Raw genomic sequence first — 15667 nt, 5'->3', positions numbered from 1 at the left:
ACAGGCCTACAAAGAGACAGACATACTTATATCATAGAAAGGCTAGTGTTAAGAGCGAACTTAAAACATTTTCCCATGTCGTTTTTTTTTTCTCACTTTAGACGTTTAGCCAACGTTTAACGTAGGACGGGTGTTGTGGAGGATAGGAGCGGGGAAAGCGAAGAGTGATTAGCATAAGAAATCCTCGCGTTAAAATTGTCCGTGCTTCAGTTGTCTTCCCTTAGCTTCACTGCCTCATATTACAACGAAGTCTCTGTCACTCCTGTCCCGGCTGGGAATGTTTGAACATGCGATACATCACTACAGCTGCAGCCACTGTGAGAAAGACTACCGCGGACCCACTTGCGAGTTGTATGAAAGAGGAGAAACGTCCATCAATTTGCTTGTGTATTGCGCTGGTATACTTATTGGGTACTTGGTACATATTGTGCAGGAAGTGTTGTGTCTCTCGGACTGAACTTTTACGCAGAATTTCAAGCAAAGAAGCAAAAGTGTCAGTCTCGAATAGCTCAACAAACTGCGTTTAATAACAGATGACAGCATTGAGTGTGCTCCTGACCTGATTGTGTCACAACCTGCTTGCTGACAGGTAAACGAAGTTTTTTGAGGGCTGTACGGTAATATCGACAACTGAATTTGTAAAGTTTTCCTAGAACGAATTCTAGAGATAGTGTGAAGATAATTTTTGAATTGCCCTCTTACGAAGCTAGCTCGTGAAATTATTTATCCTCATCTCGTTCCCTGTCACCCGCGGGGGAGTAGCTGCAATGAAATTGTTTCATGTAGCACATATATTATATTTATGGCTGACATAACCTTAACCTCCGCGATAAAAAAAGATGTAAACATAAAACTACGCTGCCAGTGGTACGAGTAGCTATTCTACTTGATATCAAGAACAACAGACCCATCTGGTGCAGAACACGTGGCTAGGATACGGGAATTCTAATAGATTGTCAAAGTGAACTTCAAACGGAAAATAACGTGCCAAGGCAGTCCGGATAAAAGTGAAGCAATATGAGACCATGACTTCCGCAAGGATTTAGGGGGTTCTATAAGATGACTTGTTTTTTTTTTCTTTAGTTTTTCTTTTTGTACGGCTTTTACCCTCATGTGAAGAATAACAAACGTCATACACTCCTTAGCGCTCTCTTCACGTCGTAATAGGGTGTCAACACATTGCAAATGACAGACACGTTGAGAAGTGCTTGTGTTAGCACATTTATTAGACGCCACGTGGGTCCCGCTTGGCTTATATATCCCCACTACATCTCGTTCTTTCTTAAAAGCAAAGAGTCTCGTCTGCGTTGCAGGTCGTCTTCATCGAAATTCAGTCGCCGCTTCCGGAATAGAACTGCGACTTCACACTAAGCAGCAGTACACCCTTGACACCACCGGTGCTAGCAACCAGCAACATTTCGAGGTGCTTTCTAGACGGAGGTCACAAATGCGCTTTTGAATAAGTCAAGCAGGCGAAGTCGAAATTGTACGTAAATGCATTGCGGTAGTTTGTCGTATACGTTGAAACCATGGCTCGTGTATACTGTAGTTCATGAAATTTGAACGTGTGTGCCCGTTGCGAAGTCACGGAGCCGTAATCTTAGCGTTTCGAAAGTATGAAGTGGTGCAGTTGAGCTCGACGGTCAAAAAATGGATTCACTTTGTATTAGTCAGAAGAATGAATCTGCATGAAATGAAATACTCAATGAAAATGCTTCATCGTCACCCTCACTGCGATTGCCTAACGCAGTCATTTATATTGTGAGGAACAAAACTTTACCGGTTGGTGCATCTTTGAAAGAAGGGCAAGAGTGTCCATTGTGCTCCTTTCCGTCCTGTATACCGGGCTGCTTTCCTTTTTAAAATTTGTGCGTTTATAAACATATCTCTTCATAGTTATTCTGCGTAAATATGTGATATTCATGGTGTGTGGATACCAAAACGCATAAAAAACAAAAATTTGGGACACAGTCTCCGAAATTTGATAGCCGTGGAGTGCTAGAGAGAAAGATAAATGAAACATGAAAGTCAGGTAGTTAAGGTAACTGAGAGTGCAACAATCTGTTTGGTACACGAGACTGCGGGAGTGGCAAGAGAAAACAAATGTGAAGCGGACAGCGCCGAAAAAAAGCGAATGCACATAGGAAAGTGCGGGGATGTCCGAGTAGTCTACATAGATCACTTGAGCATAGGAAGCTCAGTAGCGCTATGATGGCCTTTCATTTTTAGGATTTCTTAGGCCGGTTTGTGCGAGAGCATTGGACTGCCTCTGGGCGCACATGCAAACATATTCGCACATGGACGCGGCGCCCATGCACAGATGCAGCACTGCGTTCATGTCTTCGTTGTCGCCATATATTTAGCGCGGTTCTTTCCTTATTTTTCTTTTCGCGAGGCAAACGTTCACCGCCTTGCTCTATCTTCTTTCTCTTCCCCTATTCCCATTGCGAAGTGCGGGGTACCCAATCAGACGAGTTTCCGGTTAACAGACGTTGTCCTTTTCTTTTCTGTCAATTAGTCGGCAATCCACACGCTGGACAGTCAGTGCGAGAGCAAGATGACTAGCAAATCTAACGAATGAAAGTTTGTGACTTAAATTATGGGATTGACTGACAGGCTAGTTTGTTCATTATCACAGAAAGAGCAGCGCTTCAAGATGGGACACAAAGGAGGAACCCCACACGCACTGCGCTGTGTGTGTGTGGTAAATTATTTTTGACCACCTGGCGTTCTTTAACGTACACCTAATATAAGTACACCGGTGTTTTTCACATTTCGCCCACACCGAAATGCGGCCACCGCGACTGGGATTTCATCACGCGACCTCGGGCTTTGCAGCGCAACCCTAACGCCACCAAACAACCACGGCGAGACTATGTAACTTTTCATTGCGCAGACATATATCCAGAAAGTACAGCAACACTTTAGTGACAACGATAACAGCGAACGTGGTGGGTGGTCTAAGAATGTAATTCCACTTGTCGAGTCCGTGCGATATTAGAGAGCTTTAGGTGAGCAGCGCTGGTGGTCAGCTGCGTTAATATTTCACGTGCTCACGCAGTGCAGAGAACTGCGTTGATTTCGCTTTCTTGCTAAGCGCAGCATCCAGACCAACGCGTCGCAAATAAAACGTTTCCTATCTGCCATTTCTGTTTCTTTCTCCTCCTTTCTGAAGAGTAGGCAGGCGTTGTGCCCCTTACAGTGACAGTTGCCAGCCTGCTCCTCGTTCTGCCTTTCCTGTCTAGTGCATATATGTATGTTTTCAAAACCAATAATAATAATAATAATAATAATAATAATAATAATAATAATAATAATAATAATAATAATAATAATAATAATAATAATAATAATAATAATAATAATAATAATAATAATAATAATAATAATCGCATCTCCAAGAGACGCGAACGGCGTGTAGTTATCTCGGTTCCAAAACGACATAGAAGACTAGTGGACGCACTTTCGCGCTCCGTGCAACCGGACCGGCAGCGGAGGGATGTGCCTGCCGCTGCTGGCACGAGCGTACGCTCACTAGTGCACTGCACTGGAGTTGCCGTTGAGCGGCTGCGTGCAAATTGTTGAGAAACACCGGTATGAGTGGAGACGACTGTAAGGGCAAAGCTAAATGGATCTACGCATGCGCCATCGTATGCATCCACGCGGCCGACTCGCGTCCCCCGAGAATGTACTGGTTCTTCACTTGCATACAATCTCATAATTCTGCGCCAATCTCTTTTTTAGTGATAACTTTGCAGTGTTTCTGCTAAAGCAAGCGCTTCCTGCGCGAGAGCAATAAATATATGGAGCCGTCGCGACGCTCTTAGGTTACCACTGCGCGGCCGTCCTCCAAAGTGGCAGCAAAAGTTTACAATGTGACACATCAATATGCACATTTGAGGGCGAAGTTTTTCGCTAAGTGAGAGAACTTCAATATAGCGGATCAGTCAGGCTTTACAGACAAGCGAACGTTGCCAGCGAACGTTGACGTCATTAATCACTGTTCCTCGATCAATATGGCCTGCAGTCACAAAAGAGATGCATCATTTCTAGCTATCGCAGACCCCGCATCGTCGAATGGCTCCCGAAATCAGACGCGGTCATCTGGGTGCGCTGTATACTGCTTGCGGCGTCGCAGGCTCTTGCATCGTCCTTTGCTGGCAATTAATGAAAAACAGGGCAACTTGATGAGCCTCCTCTGCGCCTTAAAGTAACTAGTGGCGTCGACGTTGACGACATCCGGATAAAGTTCGGCAGCATACCAGAGACAATAGATGCAGCATGTCTACCGCACCAACTCGATTCTTATCACACTCTTTTTTTATTGCGATAGCAAGCATATGGACACTCCAGGCGAATTTTTTACGTCGCCGTCGCCGTGGGCATCGCCGTGATGTTCTGCATAAAGTCCAAGGGCGATAACACCGTCGCCGCGCGTCGTATACTGTATGTGCGAGTGAAAGAAGGCGAGGGAAGCCCACGATCGCGGCTCAATCTGGCGCGTGCGAAGGAAGAAAGGAGAGAGCAAACGGGCCTTCTTCCGTCGCCCGAAAGGCCCTGGCGGGATGGGAGGGAGGGAGCGGGCGCATTGTGCGCCGGCAGCAACTGCGCATTTCGCGACCGAGCGCAACGGGAGTTGACGATCGCGGCTCAATCTCGCGCGCCACATATGGAGGAAAGCGGAGAGGCAGCCCGGGAGGGAGGGGGTGGGGCGGCTTCGACTCCGCCAATAAGCGCGTACTTTGCAGGGCAACGCGCACGCGCGCGCAGTATATTGAAAGGGAGGGGTCAACATTGGGCAACCAGTTTGCAAAAATGTTGTAAACAGAATTAGAACAGAAAGTGTGAGAATACACAATACAGAATAAACAAAAGAAAATGTCAGGATGTACAGTATAACTTCCTCATGAGCCAGGGCGCCATCGTCAGGCATCTGCTAACAGGTGCCACTTCTGTTCTGTGTAATGAAAAATTGATCTCATAAAAAAATGTACATGTAACTGACCTCTTGGGCATCTCGAAGCACACATACCTCCTAATAGAATAGCGCATGATATTGAAAGGCTTGTTTAATTTTCCTAGTTGGAGACACTAAAATCCTAAAAATTGTGTTATAAAGCACGAAATTTCGAGCAAAAAATCAGTGGCAGTGAGCGTACATATGTTCTGTGCTTTCAAACAAGAAATTATACTATACATGAAACCTGTACGTATAATGTAGGCTAATAGGTATAGCTCTAAAGCGCTTAAACATTGGTCTTAATAGAACATCGCGCTATTTTCAGTGGTTACTTTTATTTTCCCACATTTAATATAATTTACCTGCCCTAGTCTTCAGGCACGATGCATATGTGCCGCCGTAATGCAAGCGGTATAAAAGCTTGTGTTACTATAAACGTACTTACATCTGTTTCGCGCTTTTCTCTACGTACGCCTCTCCTCGCCATTCTTTCCTTGAGAAACATCAAAGATCACCTTCGTCGTCGTGGCTTTTTAGCGTCGACGCTTGATATTGTGCATCCGCATGAACTGCTGTTTGTATTTCGGCATAGCCGAAGGGCATGGTGCACAGACATAAATATTGCAGGAAATTACACGTTGCATTGGATCAAAAGATAGAGACAATGGTGAGCATGGAATTAGGTTACACGGTATTTAATTAACCACTTCACGACCGTTCTGCTTCACATAGATTCCAACATGTGCGTTGGATCTGCATACTTGGCACGCATCACGTGTCTCACAAACATCATTATTTAGCGCATCTAGTGTTTCCCGAAAGATCCATAGATAAGTTGGCCGTTTGCCATCCTCTAACACAGCTGTTTCGTAGGCACTTTGGGAACCCCATTCTTCAAGTCAGAGATTATCATGTGGAATAACGGCGGGCTGAACTTGACAGGTTAACGCCCACTTCTAGCAACATCACTATTCATACGAATATGAGCGACGCTTAAATGAGCGCTTTGTATGGACTGTGTTTCGTGGCGTGCACCTGTAGGTATGATGGAACATTGTTATAACGGCGCGTTCTGAGGGTGGGATACAGAACGAATGCACAGAGGACAAACACCGAACTTGAATGGAGCTTTACTGCGGGGAAAAAAGTTACATGAGCGGCAGTTGTTGCGCAGGAACATTGGAAACAACATTGCCACAGCGCACATTGTCAGCGCAATCACACCAGAAGATCATCATTTCTCATATCAGTACTGAATCTCTGATCTGCGCAAGATTAAAGACTCGTTTCTAAACCACGTTATAACATCATTCTACGCACTTCATTCCCGCGGACTTCGATACTTATTCGAATATATCTCTTCTTTTCTGGACAAACTGAGTGCCGCGGTTCTAATTCCAGCTTCTGCTTTCTTTTTATGCAAAATGCCTCAAGCGATTCCCTCTCTTTCTGAGCCTTAAAATTTCCAAGAGTACACGTTTGTTTGTACGATGGACTACACGGGCACCTTTTGCAATGACCAGCCAAGTCCCACCCCCCTCCCACCGCTATACGAAGGCCTGCACATTTGCTCGATGCTCCTTCAAACGGTCATTCACGCATCGACCAGTCTGGCCGACGTAGGGTTTGCCAGAGAAGAGCGGGATGCGGTAAACCACCTCCTTCTGCCAGCTTAGAAGGCGTGCTACATGCTTTCTTGCTCACTTTCGCGAAGTGCGTGCAAACTGCTCGGCACGTACACGCCAGTTTCTCAGGGGCGGAGGAACGCCGCACTTTCCGGCCACTTCTTTCTTGAAGCGGTGGAAGAGCTTGTCCAAATAAGGCACCACCACAGGCTTCAAGTGTACAAAGACACTTGTATACTTGGAAGTTTGAAGGCTCAGAAAGAGAGAGAATTGTTTGAGGCATCTTGCATAAAAAAGGAAGGAGAAGGCTGCTTTAGAACCGTGTCACATAATTTGTCAAGAAAAGAAGAAATATATTTGCACAATAAGTTTCGAAGTCCACGGGAATGAAGAGCGCAGAACGATGTTATAGCATGGTTTCGTAACGAGTCTTTAACCTGGCGCAGATCAGGACATTCAGTACTGATATGAGAATTGATGACCTCCTGGTGCGATTGCGCTGACAATGTGCCCTGTGGCAATGTTATTTTCAATGTTTCTGCGCCGCAACTGCTGCTCGCGTAATTGTTTTCCGCGCAGTAAAACTCAGTTGAAGTTCGGCGTTTGTCCCCTCGGCATTCTTTCAGTTTCCCATCCTCAGAACGCGCCGTTATAACCATGTTCCATCAAGCCAGCAACTAACTAGCCCATCTAAGTTTCTTAATCGCTAACCTGTAGAGTGCTTTTTGTATTTAGCTGCACCAAATTTTTAAAAATCCACTGTGCGAGACAGAAGTTCTAACAAAATTTCAATAAATAAACGTTTTACTAATTAACTTGCAGCACATATTGCAATTTACAAAATGCAGCTAGTAGCTTGCAAGTCGTACCGACTTAGAACAAATTCTGTGGATGGCACCGGTCTCGAGATATGCGCCGTCAAACTTGCGGTAAAAGGGCACCGTTGTTCCCTTTTCTTCAGAACTCGCTGGTTCATGGATTGCAGCACAAAAGTAACTGGAACGCCAACGTATTTCGTCGCAAACTTTGAAAATGATTATCTCGAAACAGGTGCCATCCTGAGAATTCGTTCCAAGTGGATACGCTTTGCAAACTCACCGGCCACCATTCTTAAATTACAATATGTGCTGTAATGTAATTGATTAAATAGTCAATAATTGTAACGAAGGTAATTATTCAAATATGCATTTTGATGTCTTGCAAAAGTAATGCCCACCTCATCGAATAACTTAGTTCAAAGGTTGGAGTTGTGCTATCTGCCATATAGGCGATTTTTAAGAAGTTTGGGCATCAAAAAGAAAAAGAAAACATGGTATTTTTAAGACACATTTTTATGTAGTTTTGCGGCCCCGATGGTACGCGGCCGCCGTGACCAGGAAGATATTTGGTAAGGATTCCCTCGCACCAATTTTAATCATTGCTGGTTATACAACCTGCCGAGTGGCCGTTCCCGGCGATAGCACGTATGCACTTTTCTGCGAGAGTGAGAGAAAGACAATCTTTGCTTAAAAAGTGGTGCTCTGGGGTTGAGGAATTCTCTGCATGTGGCGAATGTGCTGGAAGTGGAGAGATCATGAGGCAGAGTGGTTTCGGTGCAGTGGTCCAATTAAATGACACACTGGCCGGGAAGAAATGGAAGCTGAAGGAAGGCATGGAGAAAATACGGTGACGAGTCAGCGCAAGAACATGCGCAGTAGGCATCGAGGACATCTGGGTAGGTCTCGCAGATCTGGTAGGACGGGCGTCGCCGGTAGAGCACTGCAACGTGCGCTACGGCATCGATGGTTCGTGCGAATGTTTATGACTTGGTGGTTGAGGTATTTGAATCAGCGAGGAGGTACGCGAACGGTCCTGTCGACTTCTAACGGTGCCAACGACGAATGGTAGAAGTAGGAAATGAAAAGAATCTGTACAAAATACGACATTATAATATTTCATATGAATAGCTCACGTTTTATATACCAGACCAGCAAAATTCCACAGTGCGTTGTGAGGGCCGCCATAGTGGAGAGCTCCGGATAAATTTGGGCCACTTAGGTATTTTTACAGCGCAGCTGTTTATGCGGACCTGGTGCCGTCGTTGTCATCGTTCACTAAAACTATCATCATCAGCAATGGCTGGGGCGTCGTCGTCGTCTTCCACAGCTGGCTCCGTTGCCGCTCGTCATTCCAACGTAGAATTTCGCTTATCTTCTGTCGTCGTAATGGGGAGGCATCATTTACGGGCTTATGAGACATTGCTTGAGGGGGTATGAGCCATTCATTGTCTTACGTGAAGGACATATTTAATTTTGAAGCAATGTAATTTTGAAGAATCGCAAGCAGCAATGCCGGGGGCATGCCACGTCACCAAGTGAACTCGAGACATCGAACGCAAGCGACAACGGCGAACTGCGGGCATACCGTCACTGACATCGTTCTCTCCTTGTGTGTAATCTTATTAAGAAACACAAAGACGACAATCGTCAAAACGATTCAACCGATCGTCAAAACCATTAAAGCACCCGCATTTCCAGTGGTGGGTATTGCGCCTAATATAGGGAGCTTTGGATTAGTGGTTCCGCACATTCCACCCTAGCTACAACTATTGGAAGACCACGAGTAGTGCTTACTCCTGAGGAGGAAGCTGCCTACTGCAAAGGTGCCTCACGCACACACACAAAAAAAGAAAGAACACTGGGAGAAACGCAAAAAAGTACTCCTAAAGCATGCTCCTAAAGCATGCAGACGTGGGATCGTTCCCCACCTGCGGCAAGTTGTTTTTTCGTCCACTTTGATTGCCATTCATTTATCATTTCTTTAATTCAATTAGTGAGTACAAGTAATTGTATTTGGTGTCTTTGTTTGTTGGCTTCTCATGATATTATTAGTAAAATTCGGGTCCCTGGGTTAACCCCCTTTTTTCTCGTTCTTCTGGGTATGTTACAATTAAACAATTGTCGTCTATGTTTGGATTATAGTTTGCCAAACAGGCGGCCATAATCTATGCACTCAAATTCTCGTCGCTATTGTTTACTTCTCCCAGCATAATTGAAAGTTCGAAAAATTCATTGATGAAAGCGAGAAGTGCTGTTACGAACAAGAAGGGGCACATGTAACTTCGTGAGTCACATTATCCTTCCAAATGCCTTAATAGCCGCTGAGCATCAAGTGCGGCATACCTTGTTAAACTCAAAGGGGTTCCTTAATCTGAAGGACTAGAGGTAATGTGATGCCGGCTAATCTCAGCAAGAGGTGCTTGGGAGAAACAAATGTCAGCTCAGGGCAAGATCAGGTCTGCCTGTGGCAGCCTAAAAACACTACTAGCACTATCAGAGAGCTGCGTGCCAGCGACGCTGCTGAGCCGACTCTGACGGCTTCTCAATGCGACATACGGGCACGACGGATGACCGTCTGGTGGACAGCTTACTAGAGGGTCATGCATTTCCGCGGTCAGTCGCCAGATATCGACAGTGGTGCACACGGCGCTCAACCTCTCTAACAACTCTCTCACAAGCGAATGCGGTCGTCCTGTTGAGCAGCGCAGTGTTGGGGGACCGCATTCTCAGACCATCTCCTTCGGGGATAATGTCACTAAGGGATTCACACACGTTCCACCAACAGTCCCTAACCGCCCCCCCCCCCCTAAGAGGATCCCGACACCTCCCCAAAATTATTCCAGACCCCTCCTCCCTCCCCTTTTACAGACAGGCACTCATCCTGGCAAAAAAAAAAAATACGCCAGTCCCACGCACTGTGGTAATCCCTTGAAAAAATATTTACTCTTTGCGGTGGTGGACGCTACGTGACCCTAATTTTGAGGCCCAATTTTGATGTTCAGCGCGCAGACCACAGCACGCAGACGACAGTGCTACACTGCGACCTGCAGGAAGAGAAGAAACCTTGACGTTGCGGTAAACGCAAGACAAGCCCGTGTATTTTCGTCTACTCAACTGCCGGTGCTCAGAGTTTCGAGCCGTACTCTAGCCATGGTTAATGGACATCTAGAGACAATTCACTGTCGTCATGGGCATATACCTATGTTTCGCCGTACACGCTTCGTTGCACTGGAGCTGCCTGTATTCGCCGCTATAAACACAACTGGATCTCTTGTGCCGATACCGGTGTCACTAGCACCCGCAAGATTCATTTTGGTGTGTATAGAAAAAAAAGAATCAACCTTGATCGAATAAACGGAAACTCTAAACGCTGTGCCATATGTTGTTGCACTTTTCAAACGTCTTAACAGAATGCCATGGGCGTTTAAATATAGTATTGAATTTATAATCCGCAAAGCCAGGCACACATTTAGGCCTTCTATATAGCATTCGTTGGTGCCTGCACGTGTGTGCCCGCCTGTCTACACCTTCGTTGGGATATTTTTTGCACAACAACAGCTCGACATGCACCAACAAGGACGAACTCCTTTGTAACATGTGGTTTGAAATGTTTGCTTAAAAGTTTAAGTAGTGTATTGCTGCTAATTAGCAGCTATTCCGTTACAATTTGTTGAAAAAAAGCATTCAGCCTTAATTAAATAAAACAACGTCGTAAAAAGAGCGCTAGCCCCTTGAACCTCTTGCCTGCCCCTTTTCGCTCAAAGATATAATCAATAAATTCGCACCTACACCCCCCCCCCCAAAAAAAAAGAATCTAAATTCGGGTTGAACCCCTGCTGTCACATCCGTGAGATTTCACTTGACCACTGCCGGAATCGTTGGTGTCTACGCACTGCAGTGTTCCTGGAACAGCGCTAGGACAGCGTGCCAACACTGTACCAAGAATGTTATCGCTTGTACACGCCAATCCGTCCGGTGCTGGCCACGCGAAACACAGCAAAATTAAATGTATGCCCTCAAAAGCGTTCCTCTGAGAATACGGCCCCACCATATTGCACGAGGTCCACTGCATCCATGGTAATGAACAAATGGGAATTAGGACTGGATGAGAATAACGCTGGCAATGTTGCCCGGTTAGAGTTAACCTGAAGCAATGCGGCCTCATGTTCTAAATAATTGGTCAACTTGTAAGAAGCTATAACTGAAGAGAAATAGACGGGAAAAGAAAGTGCGATAAAGACGCAAATGCCCGTACACTGTATTTTTTAGGCACTGTTAAGAACGGCCCGCTGAGGTGCAAGTTTTGCCAGCCAGTTGCGACAGCGGCGTCAACTTTCCTGGAACGCCACCGCATCCCTCTAGCCACACGGCGTCACTAAGTCTACTGTGTCCGCAGGACAATGCGCCACGTCCGCCCCTCTGCGTCACGGGATTGCCGAGATGATTTCAACGAACGAGGCTTTATGACTGAACACGCCACCGGAGACCTGGTCTGCCGCGAGCGGGGGAGTTGCCGAGGGAACGTCTTCGGAGGCCCCTTCCCACGCGCCTTTCAAGACGCAAGACAATGGAGCAACGGCGGCCGCGCTGCGGGGGTCAGCTGGGGGAATAAGATGCGCCTTTCCTGATGTAAGCCCTGAGTTCTGCGAAGACGGCCTGACGTCGGTGGGGACCGTGAACCTGTGCGGAAGTGTGTGTGTGTAAGCCCTCCCACAGAGAGGCGGCTCGTCTACTGGTCGAACGTTTCCCTCACCTAGGGATCGAGGGAGGACCCAGTGTTTAAAAAACCGCTGTTGTGCGGCTGCTCAGTGTACTTTCTCTCACAGTCATGCTAGACTGATGAACTGCGACGTCTTTATGTAGATACTGTAAATAAACCCACATTCCTCCTTCTAGATGAGAAGCAGTCCTTTCCTTCAACAACTTCCTCAGCGTGGATGAGTTGGACGACGGCATGGGCCAGCTACCATCTAATTCATGCCCGACTCCAACCTCGACAACTGGTTACGAACTGTGGGATTGACCTCCCAATCCTCACAGCACTCTAATATCTCTCGCCGGTGCAGCTATATCTTTTTACAGCGAAGATGTTTATGCCAACCCTGTGCCGTCGTTGTCGGATTTCGCTAAAGCCATCATCATCAACAGTGGCTCGAGCGTCGTCGTTTTCTTCTTCAGCTGGCTCCGTTGCCGCTCGCCATTCCAGCGTATAATTTCACTTCTCTTCTGTCGTCGTAATGGGGCGACCTTGTTTAGAGGAGGGGGATAAACCATTGCTTAAGGGGGGTATGAGCCTTTCATCGTCTTACGTGGCGGACCAATTTAATTTTGAAACAACTTAATTTGGAGGAATCGCAAGCGGCAATGCCGGGCGGATGCAGCTAATCACGCCACCGAGTAAACGCGAGACATCGAACGCAAGCGACAACGGCGAACTGCGCGCATACCGTCACTGACACGTTCTGTACATCGCAGCCGAACGTGTGTGTAACCTTATTAAGAAACACAAATACGTCAATCGTCAAACCATTCCAACCAATCATCAAAACGATTGCAACGCCCGCATCTCCAGCGGTGGGCCTTGCGCCCAATATACACAGCTTTAGATTAGTGGTTCTGCACAGCCTATCCCAGCTACAACTATGGGAAAACCACGAGTAGTGCGTACTCCTGGGGAAGAAGCTGCCTACCACGAGCGTCAGCAAGAGTTGGCTCGTGAACGGCCTCGTCGTCCTATGGCCTGCCTCACGCGCAAAAAAGGAGCACTGGGAGAAACGAAAAATAAAAGAACTCTTAAAGCACGCTGACCATGCGAAGCCCGCAAAACCAAAGATGAGGTGAAAGAATGGTGAAATGAAAGATCTACAATACAGACTGCTTGCAAAGTTTGACTTGTATGGTGTAACACTCGGTGTAACTAAAGCAGCTTCTCTTTCCGACCATCTTCACGGACTGGAAGGGGTGGTAATCTTTTTTTTGGAGGCACTCCTGCAGGCTGTGGATTAAACCAAGGCTTTCCTTAGTGGAACCGGACTCCGACTCTCTCCAAGCAAGTCGGAACTTTTGCTGTACAGACCCAAGACAAGGGGCGTCAAACCTAAGCCCTGGGTCTCCTTCTCGGACGTCAGTATAAACCTTCGCGCCAGCTCTGGTCATCTCATCCCTAGGGTAGGGGTCATCCGAGTTCTTGGCATTCTTATAGAGGCTAAGGGCAATAATGGGCAGGCCATCAACAAGATCACAGCTAAAACGGAGAGCATGGTCCAGCTTATCTCTAGAGTCTCCAACTCTCAAGGTGGCCTCAGGGAGGACAATTTACTAAGGTTGTTCCCCGCTTTTTTAATGAGCCACCTTACCTACGTTGCTGTCATGCACTGCTGGCAGTCACGAAAAGACTAAGCTCAATATTCCGATGCGCAAGAGCATCAAGAGAGTGCTAGGGCTCCCTTCGCGTATTAGCACGGACCGGCTCATGCAACTGGGCATTCACATCACGTTGGAAGAGATAATCGAGGCACAGCATACGTCTCAGATGGCCAGGCTCTCCTCCTCGGCCGCGCGCAGGAGCATCCTGGCCGTCCTAGGGTGTAGTCCAGCCCCACAAGAGGAACGCAAACATAATCTCAAAAAGGAGGAAAGGGCTAACATTACGATCGCTCCTTCTCCGGGCAACGTGCACCCACAGCACAATGTGAGGAGGTGGAGGGCCAGGGGTGAAGACTTGCTTAAAGACGTTGGTGCAAACCCGGAGTCTGCATGCTTCGTATACGCGGCGCAGTACGGTCGTCGGCCAACTTCTCGGCCGTTACGATTGATCACACAAGTTCTGTTCTCTACTCAGCTGCTACCAGGAACACCACTTCTGCTAAGGCTGAGCAGGTAGTTAGCGCCCTAGCTCTCCTTGACGATTGCAAGCAACATATCTACCCCGACTCACGAGGAGTGGTCAGAGCCTCCGCGTCCGGATGGGTATCAGCTGAAGTAATTCGCGTTTTACGTCATAGGGATATTTCTCCTCACACAATCACCTGGTTTCCGGCTGACCTCGGATCACATCTGGCCTCTATGGCCAACCTGAACGAGATCGCTCACGTCCGCGCGCGGGAACAAACTCACCGCGCTGGGCAGCCTGGGGCATCTTCGGGCTCCAATCTAGCAGTCTTTAGGGACGTTCTCCTCACTTTTAATGAGATCATCAAACATTATCAGTTGGGCAGGAGGGTTTTCTCCTTTCCCCGTGAGAAGCTCTCTAGAGCACAGGCATCTGCCCTCCACATGCTTCATACCAGGTCAGACCGTAGGCGTTATTCCCACAGCCATTTCATCGAAGGCATTGATCCAACATACCCAGATTGTGGCGCCGCCTGTACATTTGATCACATGCTCTGGCAGTGCCCCTCACAACAGGGTCCTCAACGCATGACCGAAAAGGAATGGAGCTCCATACTCAGGAACTCAGACTTTATGCATCAACTCAGGGCCATCGAGAGGGCCCGCGACGCGGCGGTGAGGCTCGGCATACCCATCCCGACGTGGGAGCGACCCGCTGCTCTACCGCCTTGAGCGGTAGCGTACCTCAGGACCTAATTAAAGTTCTCTGTCTGCCTGCATGTTCGCTACTCATGTCATTCCTGCGCTTCTGTCACTGGGAAAGTACTCGCACACTCACGTGGAAAACTATGTTGGGTGTTTCTCTTGCTTCATCAGCCTGCGGACGTACTCGGTTCAACCAACCAAATAAAGCTGCAATAGATGGCTTTCTTGTTCAATGATGCGAGAGCGCACGTCATGAAGCAATCGAGATGGGGCCAGATCCCGAATTGAGCCGAGCAGGGTATGTTACCGAACCTTCTTATGAAAACGCCGCTGCGCTTATACATCCGTGTATTTTGGAACCAATAGCGATGACAATGACTCGCCATAGTTTACGTGAACATCGCGCACTAAAATTCCACAATACCCAACAATGTCAGTCGATGTGACGTAACAACAAAACCAAAATTTCTGAAGCGAAACGCTACCCCATCTTTATGATAACCTGCCGTACCCCAAGACTGAGATAAAAAAAGATCAAGAAGAAAGCATTGTTAGCCGTACGGGCAGCTATGTCACAAGCACGTGGCTTCGGAACCTTTCCCTTTGTGTAGGCTCCGTCGATAAGGCGTAGTCACACCGTCATGCCTCTGAAGGCCTATGGGATAACCGCTTGTTTTTTTCTGGACGAAGAAACGAAATAGGAGCGATGAGTTCGATGCCATTTGATT

This window comes from Dermacentor variabilis, chromosome 1 (genome assembly GCF_050947875.1).
Source record: "Dermacentor variabilis isolate Ectoservices chromosome 1, ASM5094787v1, whole genome shotgun sequence".
In the NCBI taxonomy this organism is placed as follows: Eukaryota; Metazoa; Arthropoda; class Arachnida; order Ixodida; family Ixodidae; genus Dermacentor; species Dermacentor variabilis.
The sequence above is the reverse complement of the archived record's forward strand: the minus strand, read 5'-3'. Positions refer to the sequence as shown.